This window comes from Mandrillus leucophaeus, unplaced genomic scaffold (genome assembly GCF_000951045.1).
Source record: "Mandrillus leucophaeus isolate KB7577 unplaced genomic scaffold, Mleu.le_1.0 Scaffold360, whole genome shotgun sequence".
In the NCBI taxonomy this organism is placed as follows: Eukaryota; Metazoa; Chordata; class Mammalia; order Primates; family Cercopithecidae; genus Mandrillus; species Mandrillus leucophaeus.
In genome coordinates, this window is record NW_012103810.1 from 1,908,065 (window position 1) to 1,926,265 (window position 18,201).

Sequence of the window (18,201 nt, forward strand, 5' to 3'; positions counted from 1 at the left end):
CCTGTCTGACTTTGGCCCCCAATTGTTGTGTGTGTGTGTGTGTGTGTGTGTGTGTGTTTGTTTGTTTGAGATGGAATCTCGGTCGTGTTGCCCAGGCTGGAGTGCAATGGCGTGATCTCGGCTTACTGTGACCTCTGCCTCCCGGATTCAAGCGATTCTCCTGCCTCAGCCTCCCAAGTATCTGGGATTACAGGCACCCGCCACCACGCCCAGCTAATATTTTGTATTTTTATTAGAGACAGGGTTTCACCGTGTTGCCCAGGCTGGTCTTGAACTCCTGACCTCAAGTGATCCTTCCACTTCGGCCTCCCAAAGTGCTGGTATTACAGGCGTGAGCCACTGTGCTTGACCTGGCCCCCCAGTTCTTTTTAGAATTGGTTCCTTTTGGTCAAGACTCCCATTATTGTTTTCTCTCACCAGTCTCCTTGGAATTAGAGTCCTGGTCCTGGATTTGGGGACCAAACACTTGGAATTCTGCTGCCAGACTTCCAGTTCCCTATCTACTTACCCAGCTCCCTGCTGGTCTCCTCCCAGCAGTATGCTTTAGATGCTTGGCTTTAAGTAGGGAGATCGTGTCCAAAAATGTACAGCGTGTGAGACTCTTTCACATAGAAATGGTAAATGAAGCACTGGGAGTTAATGATATTATTGAAGGAGAAGATGTGAGAACCAAAGCTCATACCACCCCTCTACTGAATCAAATGAAGGGCATGGTCATTTGTGTGTTCATCTGTACTCTCCACAGGTACCATGAATCCCAGGCTGAGAATCAACAAAGACCTTTTAGTGTTCCCTGTGGCCCTGGAAATCCAGAGAGTTGCTTGATGAAAGGGATGACAGCAGCTCAGCTGGCAGAGCTCTCTGCCTGCATCCCCTGCCCCCAGAGCAGTTCTGCTTTTACTTCTATGTTATGCTTCTATACAGAATCTTGTATATAGAAATAAATAAGTCCACTTCTTAAAAAAAAAAAAAAGGCCACTGGGTAAAGGATGCCAAAGGCCCCTTCTAACACTGAGAATGGGCTTGAGAGCTGGAATACAGGTACTAGGCTATGACATGTGAAACAGAAGTGTAGTCCTGTCCTATTTTAGGAGAAGGAACTCTGACTCCCTTGTTCTCCACGTGGTTTTGAGCTGACAGTTGCCTCAGTCAACAGCTGGATACAGTACCCAATTGTTTGCAGCAAAAGTCCTGCGAGTCTGTTTCCTCTAAAAAGCTTCTTCCACGACTTCCTTCCCCCATCCTCCCAGGACAGAAGTGGACACAAGGGGGAATGTTTCAGTTCCTCTGCCGGGTTATGTGTCTTCCTCTCATACCACTGTTCAGAATGTCTAGGGAATTTTTATTTTCCAAAGTTGCTTACCAGAAACAACTTGGCAGAGCATAGTTTGGGGAGGAGGCTTTAGTTCAATGAGCACAAAAGCACATGTTCCTGTGGTGAATTCTTAACGTGTGTGAAGGGGAAGCAAAGGAGCTTTAGTAAAATTGCAGTTCAGGCTAAGTCAGGAATGGAAATGAGGAACAACCAGAAAACATCACAGTTTGTTTTAGAGCATTTAGTCCCTGACTCTCAATAACACACACTCAGGCTTATGGCTGAATTTTAGTTTATCCTTGTATATACTTTTTAGAAGTTTTTATTTGGTATCATAATTTATAGTGAAACAATGAAAAGTCACTTGGCTTTATAAGATTTCAGAAAGTGAAACTTGGTTTCTGAAGAATAAACAGGCAACACAGCAGTCCTCAAAGAGGAAGTACATGAGAAACTGAGGGTTTAGGGAGATTATATTTGGTTAGAAACGCTGGGCCTTGGTTAAAAGTTGAAAAACCTGATCACTCCAGTCTTTGGAAGTTCTGAGGGAGAGCATGTCTTGCCAGAGTCTCACGGATGATTAGAGTTAATCCCGACACCCAGGCCTCTTTACTGTCCCTCCGCAGTGTGAGTTCCCCTCCTGAGCTACCCCCTAGAGCCTAGTTTCCCAGGGTTTCTCTCTGTGGTCTGTTTTTGCAGCTCAAGCCATGTTCTCCTTGATCTGTTGGCCAGGCTTCAGGGGAGATGGACTACAGCTGGTCTGAAATAGGAAGACGGTAAATTTACTTAAACTTTCAGCATGACCCATTTGCCTAACTTTTTCCAATGTGATGAATGAAAATATAGACAACAGAATGTTTCACAAGACAGACAACTCAAAGAGAATAAGAATGAGGGAGTGTGCAATTTGTTTTTACCTTTAAAAAGAAACATTACAGAGCTTCTTGATTTTCTTTACTTTTTTTTTTTTTTCCTTTTTTCTTTTTTTTTACCTCTGTCATCTGTGATCCATTCGCCTGTTCAGCCAAGCTATTTTGGCATTTTTACTCTGGGAAACCAGTGGGTGGGTGAATGTGGAGGAGCCAAAAGTTAACAAAATACCAGCAAATGCTGGAGCCAAGTGAGAGGATTCTCCTCGGCTCCAAAGCAGAGGTGTACCCCACCTCCCACTCTCCCAAGCTGCTTTGAAAAAGGCTGCTAAAACTCCCCTATTAAAAAAAAATTAAAAAGAAAAAAATCTCCGCTACTTGAGAGGATTTCTCAGTCCTGATGAAGGAAATCTCTAGCAACTCTTCTTGTCCCTAGGCTATCAGGGCTTTTCTTTTCTGAGGATTCCCTAAGCACTGTAGGGAATAATAGCATTGGAAGGTAAGTTTATCTGGTCTGATGCCAGCATACATTGTTGAATCCACATCTACTGTTTACTATCTGGGTGGCTTTCAATGAGTTCTTTAAACTTTCTGAGCCTGTTTTCTCATCTGTAATAGAGATGATAGTGCCTACTTCATCAGAAGTGTTGGAATTAAGTAAGATGATTTGTAACTTAGTGCCACACACCTCATTAATAATCAAGAAATGTTTTTTGCAATACCACTCATTTTCTCACCAACTTCTGTACAGCTTCCTGTTTTCCCAGTGATCGTGAGATGGGAGGTAGTCGCTTGCTAACTTGATTCCAGTGGCAGCGGGAGTGGCAAAGGAAATTACTTTTTTTCCTTATCAACTTCAAAGGATAATTAACACACAGTAAATTATATCTGTGTACATTTAATGAGTCTGATAGGTGTCTCTCCATACTCATAAAACAAGCACTACAATGAAGATGTAGAACACTGGCATAATCCCCAAAACATTCCTCTTGCACCTTTGCAGTCTGTCCCTTTCTTTGCCCCTAGCCCCAGGCAAGCACTCCTCTGTTCTTTGTCACTCTAAATTAGTTTGCATTTTATAGGAGTACAGTATGTACACTTTTTGTGTGGCTTATTTCACTCAGCATAGTGATTTCTGGATGTGTCCATGTTGTTGCATGTATCCGTATTATTGCTGAGTAGTATTCCATTGTGTGGATATACCACCTATTGATATTGGGTTCTTTCTTGTTTCTGGCTATTTTAAATAAAGCTGATATGAACATTCACTTGCAAATCTTTCTGTGGAGCACACATTTTCATTTCTCCCAGGTATACCCAGAAGTTGAATGGCTCAGTCATATGGTAGATACGTGTTAAACTTTTTGAGAAACTTCCAAACTGTATTGTTTTACTTTCGTATCAACAGTGTCTGTGATTTCCAGTTGCTTCACAACCTCAGAAGTACTTAGTGTGATCAGCTTTTTTAGTTTTAGTTATTCTAATGGGTTTATATGTTATAGTATTCATTTTGGTTTTCATTTGTTTCTCTGATGTCTAGTGATGTTGAGCACCATGTGCTAATTGGCATTTTGTGTACTATCTTCTTTTGTGTAGTATCTGTTTGAATCTTTTGCCCATTTAAAAACTTGTGTCATTTATCTTCTTACTGAGTTGTATAAGTTCCTTTTATGATCTGGCTACCAGTTCTTTGTAAGATAGAAATATATTAAACATTTCTTTCAATCTGTGAAAACATGTGAATACAGTTGATCCTTGAACAAAATGGGCTTGAACTGCATGGGTCCGTTTATACTTGGATTCTTTTCAGTAAAAGTGACACTGACTGGGCTTGCCTTTGCTACCTCCCCGTCTACCTCCTCTACCTCTTCTGCTTCTGTCACTGCTGAGACAGCAAGTCTAACCCCTTCTTTTCCTCCTTCTCCTCAGCCTACTCAATGTCAAGATGAAGACAAAGACCTTTGTGATGATCCACTTCCACTTAATCAATACTAAATACATTCAAATCTTCCTTATGATTTTCTTTTCTCTATCTTTACTGTAAAAATGCAATGCATAATATGTATAACATACCAAGTATGTGTTATTCCACTGTTTATAGTAGTTAAGTTTCAGGGGAGTCAAAAGTGGTACATGGATTTTGACTGCGTTGGAGGGAGCCATGCCCCTAACCCCCATGTTGTTCAAGGTTCAAATGAATGTTCTCCCAGTTTGTGGCATGCCCTTTCCTTCTCTTAATTGTATCATTTGAGGAACAAAAGCTTTGAATTTTGATGAAGCTTAGTTTTCAGTTTTTCTTTTATGATTTATGCTTTTTGTTTACTTAAAGGTCACAAAGATTTTTCTCCTATGTTTTCTTGTAGGAGGTGTTTTAATTTAGGTCTATAATCCAGTTCAAGTTAATGTTTGTATATGGTGTGAAGCAAGGGCTAATATGGGAATTATCTTTTAAGTAAGTGTCTATTATGTATCAGGAACTTCATTTCTCAAGACATGAATGTTCTAAGATAATTATCCTCATTTTAATGGTGAAGAAAACAAGTCTCAGAAATACTAACTTGCTCAAATCTTACAACCAAGGCTCAAGTCCGTGACTGCCCAACTCCAAAGCCCATGTTCTTTCTACCTTATTATGTTGGCACTGTTTTCAACATCAATTTGGATCCATATGAAAACGCCCAGCTGTACCCTATGAGGAGGATGTAAAAATATGAGATGGTACTTGACACTCTGAAGACATTCGGATCTCCAAACCTAACCTTATGACATTGGCCACAGCAAGGGTGCTGGGAACTAGAACCAGGGGTTCCATGTCAAGCCATTTGCTTAGGTCTGTATCTCAAAAGCTATAAATACAACTTTCTTGGTACCCTCTTGATAAGGAGCCTTATACTGAACTCTTTTTCTCTTTTATAGCTGGTCCATCAGAAAGATGAAGTTAAGTACTTGGCCACACAGACAGTTAATCCTTAGAGCACCCAGCTGGATGGCTCAGTCCCACTGTGTTTGGTTTGAGTTTTTATTTTTGGAAAACAAATAGTGAGTCAGTCTCCTTTCTCTGCCTCACCACTCCTTCTGGATTCTTTTAGATGCTGTGGTCAAACTAGGTAAACAGTATTTTTCTTAAAATTTTCCTTGAGCCGTGACAGAATCATGCGAGAGGTCCCCTGGCTCTGATACTTAATGCCCCTCTCTAAAAAAAAAGGTCTATTGGAGGCTATTCACTTTTGTCATTTTGAAAGAGTCTCTGAGTCTTACCTAGCAGGAATATTTTGTTTCTTTTCCAAAAAAAAAAAAAAAATTATGGGGAAGGGATGCAGAGAGAGGTATGGATGTCCATACTTCTCTGTTCTTGCTTCTCGTTAATGTAGACTTGGTAAATTCTCCTCTTATCTTCTCTTCTCAGGCAGCATGATGTAGGGGAAGAATATGGAGCTTTAAAGTGAGAAGTATCTACATTTGAATCCCAGCTCCAGTATTTACATAGCTAGCAAATCACCCAATCTCTATGAAGTTCAATTTCCTATTCTGTAAAATGGGAATAACAAGTACTTTATGGGTTTGTTACACAGTGTCTGGCATATGTGTGTGCTTATATTATTTCCTTCTGTTCTCTTTTATTTATATCTCTTTCTGAAGAGTAAGGATGTGAGATACTCACTCATAAAAAGTCTGAATAAGGGGGTGTTGGAGGCTTATAAAGGGTATTGTTTGAGTACGGAGCCCTATTTAAGGTGCCTTAACAGTTTTATTGCTTTCACTTTGGCTAATCCGGGCATTCTGATTTCAAAGCCCAGCCATGAAAAGTGAAGAATTATAGTCATTTTTCCTGTTATTTTTAAATTTATTTTTAATTTTTTACAGCTGTCAATTTGATTGTCCTGAGTCTCTGTAAGCAAACTCTACTCTCTGTGATGCAATTATTTGCTAGTGAGAAATTTATCTTATGGGCAACAGTGCGATTTAGGAAAGGAGTGGAGGAGAAAAGACAGTTTATCTGTCTAATACAGAGAGGATCAAATAGAAATTGGTGGGAGAGAGTGGGAAACTCTGATAACAAATTTGGGAGAGTTATACCTCTGTCTTGGGAAACAGAGCCCTGAGAAACACCAATCTGTGTGTCAGCTGGTAGGATGAGAACAGTCGGTGTCTTCCACTATCTTCTGGTTACCGGGCCTTCCAGTTGGCGTCATTTTCCTCTGTTCCACGAGAAGTTCCTTTCCATTTCAGTCTGGGGTGCTGGCCTCTGCCTCCTTTTTGCCTACTAAAAATTCTGTGGACTCTCAAATTACCATTTTCAAACTTGTACGTTCTTCGAGATGCAGCTCAAGGCGTAGTTCTTCCAAGAAGCCTCTCCCTTGACTATTCTGCACAGTTTAATGGTGCCGAGGCCACCCTAAATTATTCAGGTAGCCTTGAGAATCTGAACCTGTGAATATTTAATGAATTACAGAATGTGTGTGTTGAGGAATAGGAGTTAGTTACAGAGAGATAGATCAGAATTAGTACCAACAAGAAGCGCTTCTACCTGACTCTTTACTTGTACCACTTTTGTCTTCTCAACTAAATTCCTAAACCTTTGCAGGATTGCCTTTCTAAAGCCAGGTGGCTATGTAACTCTAACAGATAAATACAGCTCTAGTTTGATCTGTTTGCCTAGTGTTCATATTCTCTCTACAATTTTGGGTACAATTTTTTGTTTTTGAGACAGGATTTCACTCCCATTGCCCAGGCTGGAGTCAATGCTGCGATCTTGGCTCACTGCAACCTCCGCCTCCTGAGCTCAAGGAATCCTCCTACCTCAGCTTCCTAGTAGTTGGGACTATAGGCGCATGCCACCATGCCTAGCTCATTTTTGTATGTTTAGTAGAGATGGGGTTTTGCCATGTTTCCCAGGCTGGTCTTGAACTCCTAAGCTCAAGTGATTCACCCACCTCCCTCCCTCCCTCCTGTGCCAGGATTACAGGCATGTGCCTCAGCACCTAGCCTGGGTACAGTTTATTTCACTTAATGTTGTAAGCTTAAAAATGCTTATTATAAAGTTTATTGTAAACTTTGAGGATAATTTAATGGCTGCAGTGTGACTCACTCATTAAACCATTTTTGTGCCACCAAGACATTGAACCCTGTGTCCTAGTTTGTAAAAAAAGATATTGTTGAATCATTAAAGCCTTTAGGCAGACTTGTCTTATGCAGTTTATCAATTATACCTAAAATTCTGTTTTTCCCTCCATAACTGTATACAGAATATTTTGACTGTCCAACAAGTAAGATGAAGGAATTAATTTTTTTTCTCCTTAAAGTGTTCATTGTATGAATGAGTAACATTTACAATTAGATCTATGAAACATCTTAGGTTTTGTTTGTGATTGACTCTAAGAATTAAAAAACAATAAATACTCTTTGTAACACTATAGTCATGTAAATATTCACAGCATAGCTGAGTTTCATAATTTGACCCATAGGACAAAAATAAGGTTTGATGATATTAAGCCTGCAATATTTAAAAGAGAATATTCCAAACATCAAGATCAAATAGATTCTCTTTCTGTCACTTGCCACATTTTCTTTCCTTTGCATTTATACCTTGTCTTTGCTTTTTGTTTACTTTGGAATTTTTAATTGCTTTTTTATCTTAATTGGAGATGTTTTTCCTGATTGAAGAAAAAAAGCATCTGCCTTTACCTTATGACTAAGATTGCTTAGCTTCTTAATCATACTATTTGTTATAGGAAAATGACTTTCATCTTGACACATTTTTCTCTAAGTCCTCAGAGTTCCTGTTCTAATTTCAAGGACTGCATTGAAATCCTGAATTAAATCTTTCTCGCATGCCATGTCATCCTATTTCTTCAAACCCTTTTTAATTTTGCTGTAAATCATCCCTGGTAATTTGTTCAGAAAGAGTACACAGGAGTTAAACTTTCTAACTCCTTGCATATCTAAAATGTTTTGCTCAGCTGTTCTATAGACAGTCCTTCAACTCACACTTTGATTTCTGCTCCTTTTCCTGCTGTTACTCTCCTTATTGTCTAATTCTGTGCTCTTCAGTATGGTAGTTTCTGGCTACCCAGTCTATTGAGTACTTGAAATCTGGCTTATCTGAAGTGAGATGTGCTGCAAGTATCAAATACACACTAGATTTTAAAGACTTCGTACAAAAGTAAGCAAAAATATACATAGTATTTTTACATTGATTATATATTGAAATAATAATATTTTAGATATATTAGGCTAAAATACATGAAAATTAATTTCACCTGTTTCTTTTTACGTTTTAAATGTGGCTACTATAAATTTTTAAATCACGTATGTGCCTCACGCTACATTTGTATTTGACAGTGTTGCTGTAATTCCCAAGAAGCAGCAGTGGCTGCCGCATACAGCCTTTCCCCATGTTCCTGAACTTGGCTTCTTTGGGTGGGTTATGATACATCAGCATTGTAGTATGTCTATAATGATGTACATTTACCAATATAATCCCATCTATTTCCATCTTTTGAAAATAGTTAAGAATGTCTAGTCTGTCTTTTTGCCCTTATTCCTCTCTCCATCTCCCTCCCCTCCTTCTCTCTCCCTCTTCCTCCCTCTCTCTCCCTCTTCCTCCCTCCCTCTCTCTCCCTTCCTCCCTCTTTCTCCCTTCCTGCCTCCCTCCCCTCCCTCTCTCTCCCTTCCTCCCTCCCTCTCTCCTTACCCTCTTCCCTCTCTCCCACCCCTAATTACATTATTCCTTCTTGTGCTACATTGACACTTCTTTGGGGTTTGGGAGGAAAACGAATTTTCAGTCTATCAACAGGGAAGCAGAAGATTTTACTCATCTCATCACTATTTTTAACAACAGTACAATGGTTATCGTCATGTGTAAGTCAGTCTACATCTCTAGATATTTTCTTATGGTGGGTTTCTAGAAATAGATAAACTGTTCAGATTATGAATTTCTTAAGATTCTTGATATACATATTGACAAGTTGATTCCTCAAAAAAGTAACTAATTTATATTCTCAGTGGATTATTCAATAAAAGGTGGGAGCAATTACTCAAGGGTACCTACATTCACATCTGAACCCCTTATGTGGGTCTTTTATCTCAGCTTCTGTGGAAAATTTGGCCTCTTTTCTGAATCACTAAACTTTTCTGAGCCTCTTTTATTTGTAAAACTGGTATAATCGTACCCTGAAGTAATGTATGGAAAAGCTCATTGAAAGTGGTATTTTATTGTTTCATCAAGTGCTTAAGAGCGTCCTACTTGTACTAAATACATGTTCTGTACTAGGAACTATGGAGGATGTCTAAATGATGTGAACTTTGGCCTCAAAACCAATTTACAAAAAAGAAGCTACCACACAAGTCTTTTTGTGATATCTAACAAGAAGTGCAGGCTGGGCGCGGTGACCCACGCCTGTAATCCCAGCACTTTGGGAGGCCGAGGTCGGTGGATCACGAGGTCAGGAGATTGAGACCATCCTGGCTAACACAGTAAAACCCCGTCTCTAATTTTTGTCTAAAATACAAAAATTAGCTGGGCGTGGTGGTGGGCGCCTGTAGTCCCAACTACTCCAGAGGCTGAGGCAGGAGAATGGCATGAACCCGGGAGGTGGAGCTTGCAGTGAGCCGAGATGTGCCACTGCACTCCAGCCTGGGTGACAGAGTGAGACTCTATCTTAAAAAAAAAAAAAGTGCAAAGTCTTGAAGGGGTTTAGAGGAGGGAGGGTTTGTATTGTATTTTAAAGATCAAGGACAACAGCCTAGAGGAGGTGGCATTTAAGGTAAACCTTGAAGGAGGAGTTTAATTTCAACAGAGAGTAAGGCTGGGAGTAATGAGATGTGAGAATGATCTTGAGAAGAGGCACAGAGGGTAGGTTCAGGGCAGATCCATTGATAGCATTCACTAGAGTGTAAGCAAAAGGCGAGGAAAACTGAAATTGTAGGTTGAAATTTTTATTTCTGCAAGTATACTTACTTGCATGTGCACAGAAGGTGGTGATCCCTATATTTATTTCTGCTATGCGTCAATAGTGGAGGTGGAGATAAATAATTTCATTGTTTTGGCTCTGGCCAGAATTCATCAGGCACGGTTTGTTGTCCATGGGGAGGGGAGCACAACACACACTGACCTTTGTCTCCCTTCCACACAGGCTGATGGAGATTCTGAGGCATTTTTAAACATTGCACTTAGCCATTCAGATGATAACTTGGATCAGAAATTTTGAGAAGTGATAGGATGTAGAAGATCCCTGAAGAGAGAAGTAACTGAGACAAAGGATAGGCTAGCAATAGAGAGACAAATGAGGGAATTAGACCTTTGGTAACATCTTGAAAAGGTGAGTTTTGTGAAACAGAGAGTATGGCGGGCAAGTACCTAGCAGGTTCTGAATATTTGTTCTTTAGAGTCACCATTTAAACAAGACCCCAAGAGTGACATTTGGTGTAACCACAGTGAAATTGTTGACTACTTGATGAGATTCATGAGCATGGGCATTAAATGATATCTTTTAAGAAACCATTGGCAGTCCTGGAGCTGATGACCCTAGTGCAGGATCATTATGGTTGCTTCTTTCATCATCTCCATTTGATGACATATTTGAATTGAACTTAAACTATACCTAAGCCTTAATCCCAGGGTCTGCTAGTGACTCAGCTCAGCACATCTAAAGGCAATGATTATTCAAGGAGACTACATTGGTATCTCCTGTCACACCAACATTTAGTATGCTATACTGATTCCCTAAATATATCTCATTGTCATTCTCCAATTTTTACCATTTACCAATATTATCCCCTTTCTTATTTCTCTATTCACAGGCTCTTAAGTGATGCCTAGAGCACAGCAATTGCTCAATAAAAGTGTATTGAAGAAATGACACATAATAGGCATTTAATAAATGTTGAATGAATAAATGAATATATCCAATAAAAGCAAATGCTTCCTTTATTGGATGAGAGATGTAAAACCATAGACTCAAGAATAAAGTGATGGGGTACGGGGTAAAGTAAGATAGTAGATATAATCAGGAGCTTCTAACTGAGCTGGAGTCACCTTTAATGCCAGGTACATGAACTTGACTTCATTTTATAGGCATCAAGAAAGAGCATCTTTGAATGTTGCTGAAGATGAAAAATATCTTGGGCATGGTAGTAGGGAGATGGGAGGGAGGTTTACTGTTCCTTAAATGAGCCTTGTCCCTTCCTGCTTCCATGCGGCTGCTCACCATTGTGATGAGGAAAGAGATGATTTTGAGCCAGATCTGGGTTTGAGACCTAGATTTACCTTGGGCAAATTTCTTAAACTGGTTAAAGGCTTTGAGAGATACACCCTTTCCTAGGGTCATCTGTTGTGAGGTTGTGAGGTATAGATGAGAATTTATGTGTAAGTACTTAGCATGGTATCTGTCACATGGTAAATACTTTATTTTCTTCCTTTTCTGAGGAGTTTCCTTTTCTCTCTTCCCCCAGTCTTACTAAACTCCTGCCCATCTTTTTTTTTTTTTTTTTTTTTTTCTCTTTTTGTTTTACCAGTGGGGCTTTTCCAGGGTTCCCAGATGGGACAGATACAGGCTTTCCCTTTGTTCATCTTCATTTGTGGAATTTTAGACTTTTGAAGAAAGATTTCAAAGTGATAGGAGGAATGGCACAGGAAAGGGTAGAAATCTGAATAAAATAATACTATATTGGGAGCAGCAAAATAAGGGTCCGTGAGAGGCTGTATGCACAGGGTGAATAAAGGCATCTTGTCACTTAGGGCAACATCGTTGATTCTCAGCCCATCTTTGTTCATCCCAGGAGGCCAAAGAGGAAGACTGTCTTGCCAGTTCCTAGAATTAGCCCACAAAAAAGCGGCTACTCACTCCTCTTTATTCAGTGAGAGCTAGCTACCAATCTCCCAGATAGCCCTGAGCTTTTAGAATCTGATGGTATGTTTTGATTAGGATTAGGGCAGTCATTCTACAGACTTTTTCTAAGGAGACTGTACTTGGTAAGCAGAATAGAAAACATTCAGAATGACATCAGTCTGGTAAGCTTTGATGGAAACAACCAAAGATGGTCAACACAACTGCTTGTTCTTTTATTTACCATTTCACACCTGGTGCAGTCAGGAAGCTACATTTAAAAAACAATTTTCTCTTTAAAAAGAAAAACAACCCATAGTCAAAAAAGCACTTATTCGCTATAAAGCTGGAAGGATTCATTCATTGGAGCTGATTGTTCACATTTGTAGAATTTAGAATTTTGTGGATGGAAGGGGGCCTTAGAGTTGAATAAGGTCTTCAAAAGAAAACAAAAGGCTCTTGCTTTCTGTATGAACAGAGTTTATTTACAAGACAGTTTTTCGTGATCTATGAGGGATGATTTCAGACAATTAGCTAATTGGTTGAGGCAGGTGACCTATCAGCTCTGCAGAGGGGATGTTTGCTCTTAGGGATCTATATAAAGAACATATCTTACACTTTCCATGACAGTCAAAAGCAGCCCCATTAATCCTCCTATGTAATGGCCAGTCATAACCACAGAACAGATGAGGAGTGCATTTCATGAGAACCTTAACAGCTGCCAACAGTTGATCACTGCCACCATCAGCTCAGTGTTATGTGGGGCTTTGAAGTATTTCTGAATGATCTTCCAATATGCTGTATCGTAGGGCATAAGCAGCTCTCCAGATACAGTCTGCTGTTTATTTTTTAAGTGTTATCTGATGCTTAGTCTGTTGAAATGACCCTTGTCTATTGTATAAAAAACAAGGGCAGGACTGACTTGTGACCATCTTGAAACCCCAAATGGGTGCAAAAAAAGAAAAGAGAACAGGGAAAGTTTCCCTAGGCAAATGTTACATTTTTCTGGATTTCAAATATGAAAGAAATTCACATTGAAAGAAGAGGGTCATAGATTTGTCATGAAAGGAATCAGGGCCGGGCATGGTGGCTCATGCCTATAATCTCAGCACTTTGGGAGGATGAGGCAGGTGGATCACTTGAGGACGGGAGTTCAAGACCAGCCTGGCCAACATGGCAAATCCCCACCTCTACTAAAAATACAAAAAAATTAGCTGGGTTTGGTGACACGTGCCTATAATCCCAGCTACTCGGGAGGCTGATGTACAAAAATTGCTTGAATTTGGGAGGTGGAGGTTGTGTAGTGAGCTGAGATCATGCCACTGCACTCCAGCCTGGACAACAGAGTAAGACTCTGTCTCAAAAAAAAAGTTAAGAGGGGTACAGGGAATCAGAAGAAGATGACCAATATGTGTGAATCAGTAAATTCAATCTCGTTGCCCTCAGTCTAAAACCCAGTGATATTTGGAGTCATTGTTTTTGGAACGTATTATTAAGGTGTACCCAGAATGTGAAGTTTAATGAGGAAAACGGCTATAACAATCATGGGATGACTGGTCCTTCAAACCAGAACAACCACACTACTGGTCATTAAGAGACCTGGTTTTTGTGACACTGTGTGTAGCCTTGTTAGTGTATTGGTTAAGGTCAGGGCTTTGGGTCTGTCAGAAATGGGATTAAATTCTGTTTTTGTCACCTACCTACTTTATAACCTTGGCTATGTACATGGTAAGCATTTATCTCAGGGATATTTTCAGTTTATGTAAGAGAAAGTGCATAGTGTGTTAAATAGTGCATTTTTCTCACATTACAAGAAGTTTAGAATAAGCAGTTGCTGCCTTTGATGTAGACAGTGTTGCAATCAAGGATGCTTCTTCTGTTTTCCCAGCCAGCCATATAGTGCGTTGGCTTTCAGCCTCATGGTAGCAAGAGAATCAAAAGCTTTCCCAGGAACCTCCAAAAGATTTCTACTTATGTCTTATTATTCAGAACTGTGACATGTGTATACCTCCAATTACTAGGAAAGTAAACATTCTGTTTGCCTAGACTCTCTAAGGACAAACAAGGAAAAGGGATTGTGAATAGGCATTATGTTACCCAGCCAACAGTGCAGTGTCTGGCATTGAATTGAATTGAACATTGAACATTCAGTGCTATTGTGATGGTAATGGTAACAGATAACTCACTTCGTCCTGCTCTCCTGAAGAGTCAGGTAATATGATATTTAACATTTTGTAGTTTATGGAGAACTTTTATAAGACGTGTGATGGTGGTTATTGTTTTTATGTGTTTGGAAGTTCCTTGCTGACTGAGCCAAAGAAAGAAGATCAACTAGGAAGGATAGTGTAGTCCAGGCCTTCATACTGACCTGGCCTGGCCTCAGGTCTTTTGCTTATAAAGCCTTCTCAAACCACTCTGAACTACAGCAGTTGCTCATCCCTCTAAACTCCTAATATTACTTCTGACTTAATGCTGTATTTGTGCTGCTTTATATTTTAAAAATGTACATGGCTTCTTAGCTAAGTTTGAAACTCCTTAATTACAGGATCTACATAGAATGTGCCTTACGGAATATAGAGAGGAACTCATTTGTGGTTCATTTATTGACAAAACATTTTCTACTTCTCACCATTAGCTGCACTTGAGATAGGGTAGGGATGGGGAGTGATTACAATGATGCTTTCTTCTTCTATGAGGGAAGACTTTTATTTTCTTTGCCTAATACTCTACCATTCTTTCTCCAACTTCCACCTTCTTTCTCTTTTCCCTGCCTCTAAGAGAACAATGTGGGTTGTCAGGGGATAAAATACATAATTCCATTCTTCTATTACTTTCCAGCCTCTCCTTAACTAAATCTTGTCTGTGACTTCACTGTGGGGAATTCTGCCTTACTTCCTAGTAGGGCAAAAACTTCTGACCCCTCCCTGCCATTTCTGAGACTACAGCAAAAAGGAGACCCTTGCAAAGTAGCTTCTGGTACCTTTTGCATATTGCCTTTTGCACTATCCTTATTTCTTTTTGGACATTTGATTTAAAAGGCAAATAGTACTAGATGAGGAAATCAAACCCACTAACCAAAATCTACACTGAGAAGCAAATGATTATCTGATCTTTTGCTGAGACCAAATGCTAAAAATGTGTTGAGATCTTGGAACCCAAAGGTATTAGATGAACACTGAGCAAGGAGCATTTAATAACAAGGCTAGTTGCTAGTTGCCCAGTCCAAGGTTCTTTGAATGTTGTTCCCTGTTAGTGCTAGCACTACAGTCTTCAGAAGTCCACAGTGAAAGATAGAGTACTCACAGCCAGATTTCTGAGCAGATGAATGCAATGGCTTTTCTTCTCTTTACTGTGATATTTTAGAAATAGAAATGACTAGATGCTAACATATTTTAGTTCAATATATATCACTTTTAAGTCATTAATCCAATTCTTTTGTTTTTTTTGTTTCTAATTGCACAGATACCAAGAATTTCCTAACATTTTTCTCATACCCTTTGGCCACTTAATGTTTCCATGCTTTTTATTCCTGTTCATTTTTCACTGTTTGATGATGGTTATAGTTTAAATATAGAAAAAACAATGTCAGCTGTGGCACCTGTATTTCCAGGGTCTAAAATAAACTTAATGTGTAGACATCCATAGACAAACACAAAATTCTAACTATTACCTGTTTATCATACAAAGCACTCTACCAAGGTTTTAGAGATTTAAGGTGCCAGTTAATTATCTTTCCTCCCAGGAAGTCAAGTTATCCTTGTCTGCTAATGATATGAACTTAATATTTGGAAAAACCTGAAGACTTCACCAAAAAAAAAACCCAACTGTTACAACTGATAAATTCAATAAAGTTGCAGGATACAAAAATCAGTAGCATTTCTATATGTCAGCAGTGAACAATCTGGAAAATAATTTTTTTTTTTGAGAGATGGAGTCTTGCTTTGTTGCTCAGGCTGCAGTACAGTGGCATGATCGTGGCTCACTGCAACCTCCACCTCCCATGTTCAAACAATTCTCCTGCCTCAGCCTACTCAGTAGCTGAGACTACAGGCGTGCATCACAATGCCCAGCTAATTTTTGTATTTTTAGTAGACACAGGATTTCACCATGTTGGCCAGGCTGGTATTGAACTCCTGGCTTCCAGTGATCCACCCACCTCCTAAAGTACTGGGATTATAGGCGTGAGCCACCACGCCCAACCCAGAAAATAATTTTTTAAAAAGTAATCCCATTTACAGTAGCCACAAATAAAATTAAATGCCTTGGAATTAATTTAACCAAAAAAGTGAAAGATCTCTATAATGAAAACTGTAAGACACTGATGAAAGAAACTAAAGAGGGCACCAGAAAATAGAAAGATATTCCATGCTCATGGATTGGAAGAATTAATATTGTTAAAATGTCCATACTACCCAAATCTACAGATTCAGTGCATTCCCTGTCACAATACCAATTACATTCTTCACAGAAATGGAACAATCCTGAAATTTATATGGAACCACAAAAGATCCAGAATAACCAAAGCTATCCTAAGCAGAAAGAACAAAACTTGAGGAATCACATTACCTGACTTCAAATTATACTACAGAGCTATAGTAACCAGAACAGCATGGCACTGGCATAAAAACAGACACGTAGACCAATGGAATAGAATAGAGAACCCAGAAACAAATTCACATACCTACAGTGAACTCATTTTCAACAAAGCTGCCAAGAACACACACTGGAGGAAAGACAGTTTCTTCAATAAATGGTGCTGGGAAAACTGGATATCTGTATGCAGAAGAATGAAACTAGATCCCTATCTTACACCACATACAAAAATCAAATCAAAATGAATTAAAGACTTAGTTCTAAAACCTCTAACTATGAAACTCCTACAAGAACTGATTGGGGAAAATCTCCAGGACATTAGTCTAGAAAAAAATGTAATAACTCCACAAGCACAGACAACCAAAGCAAAAATGGACAAATGGAATCACATCAAGTTAAAAAGCTTCTGCACAGCAAAGGAGACAGTCCTTAAAATGAAGAGACAACCCACAAAATGGGAGAAAACATTTGCAGACTGCCCATCTGACAAGAGATTAATAACCAGAATATATAAGGAGTTCAAACAACTCTACAGGAAAAAAATCTAATCTGATTTTTAAATGGCAAAAGAGTTGAATAGACGTTTCTTAAAGGAAGACATACAAATGGCAGACAGGCATATGAAAAGGTACTCAACATCACTGATCATCAGAGATAGATAATCAAAACTACAATGGGATATGTCACCCCAACTAAAATGGCTTTTATCCAAAAGACAGGCAACAGCAAATGCTGGCAAGGATGTAGAGGAAAGGAAACCCTCTTACACTATTGGTGGGAACGTAAATTAGAACAACCACTGTGGAGAACAGTTTGGAGGTTCCTCAAAAAACTAAAAATAGAGCTACCATGTGATCCAGCAATCCCGCTGCTGGGTATTTACCCCAAAGAAGGGAAATCAGTATTTTACACAGAGATATCTGCACTCCCATGTTTGTTGCAGCACTGTTCACAATAGCCAAGGCTTGGAAACAATCTAAGTGTCTATCAACAGTTGAATGGGTAAAGAAAATATGGTACTTTATACAGAATGGAGTACTCTTCAGCCATAAAAAGAATGAGATCCTCTCATTTGCAACAATATGGATGGTACTGGAGATCATTATGTTAAGTGAAATAAGTCAGGCACAGACAGATAGACATTGCATGTTCTCACTTATTTGTGGGATCTGAAAGTCAAAACAATTGAACTAGTGGAGAATAGACAGTAGAAGGATGGTTACCAGAGGCTGGGAAGGGGAGTGAGGGGTGGGAAGAGAGGTGGGGATGATTAAAGGGTACCAAAAATAAAATAGAAAGAATGAATAATACCCACTATTTAACTGCACAATAGGGTGACTATAGTCAATAATAATTTATTTGTACATTTTGAAATAACTGAAAGAATATAATCGGATTATTTGTAGCACAAAGGATAAATGCTTAAGGGGATGGATACCTTATTCTCCATGAGGTGATTATTACACATTGCATGCTTGTGTCAAAACATCTCATGTATACCTACTTTGTACTCACAAAAATTTAAAAAGTTACAAAATTATAACCATCAAAAAAATTATTATTATTCATCCCTTCTGTTGTAGAAAATAGAAGGGAA

The 18,201-nt window shown here is 39.2% G+C and overlaps 1 protein-coding gene across 2 annotated transcripts in view; it reads left to right on the top strand.

Moving 5' to 3' along the window:
* The window catches only part of GAB2 (GRB2-associated binding protein 2), a 205,922-nt gene that overhangs the window by 70,532 nt on the left and 117,189 nt on the right, over positions 1 to 18,201 (top strand). The window contains exon 1 of one of the 2 annotated variants that reach the window (XM_011989705.1): positions 10,416 to 10,505. The exons of the other annotated variant lie outside the window; for it this stretch is intronic. The gene's annotated coding sequence lies outside the window, so the exon portion shown is untranslated. Of the gene's footprint in view, positions 1 to 10,415; positions 10,506 to 18,201 lie in introns of those variants that run through there. 2 annotated transcript variants of the gene reach the window in all.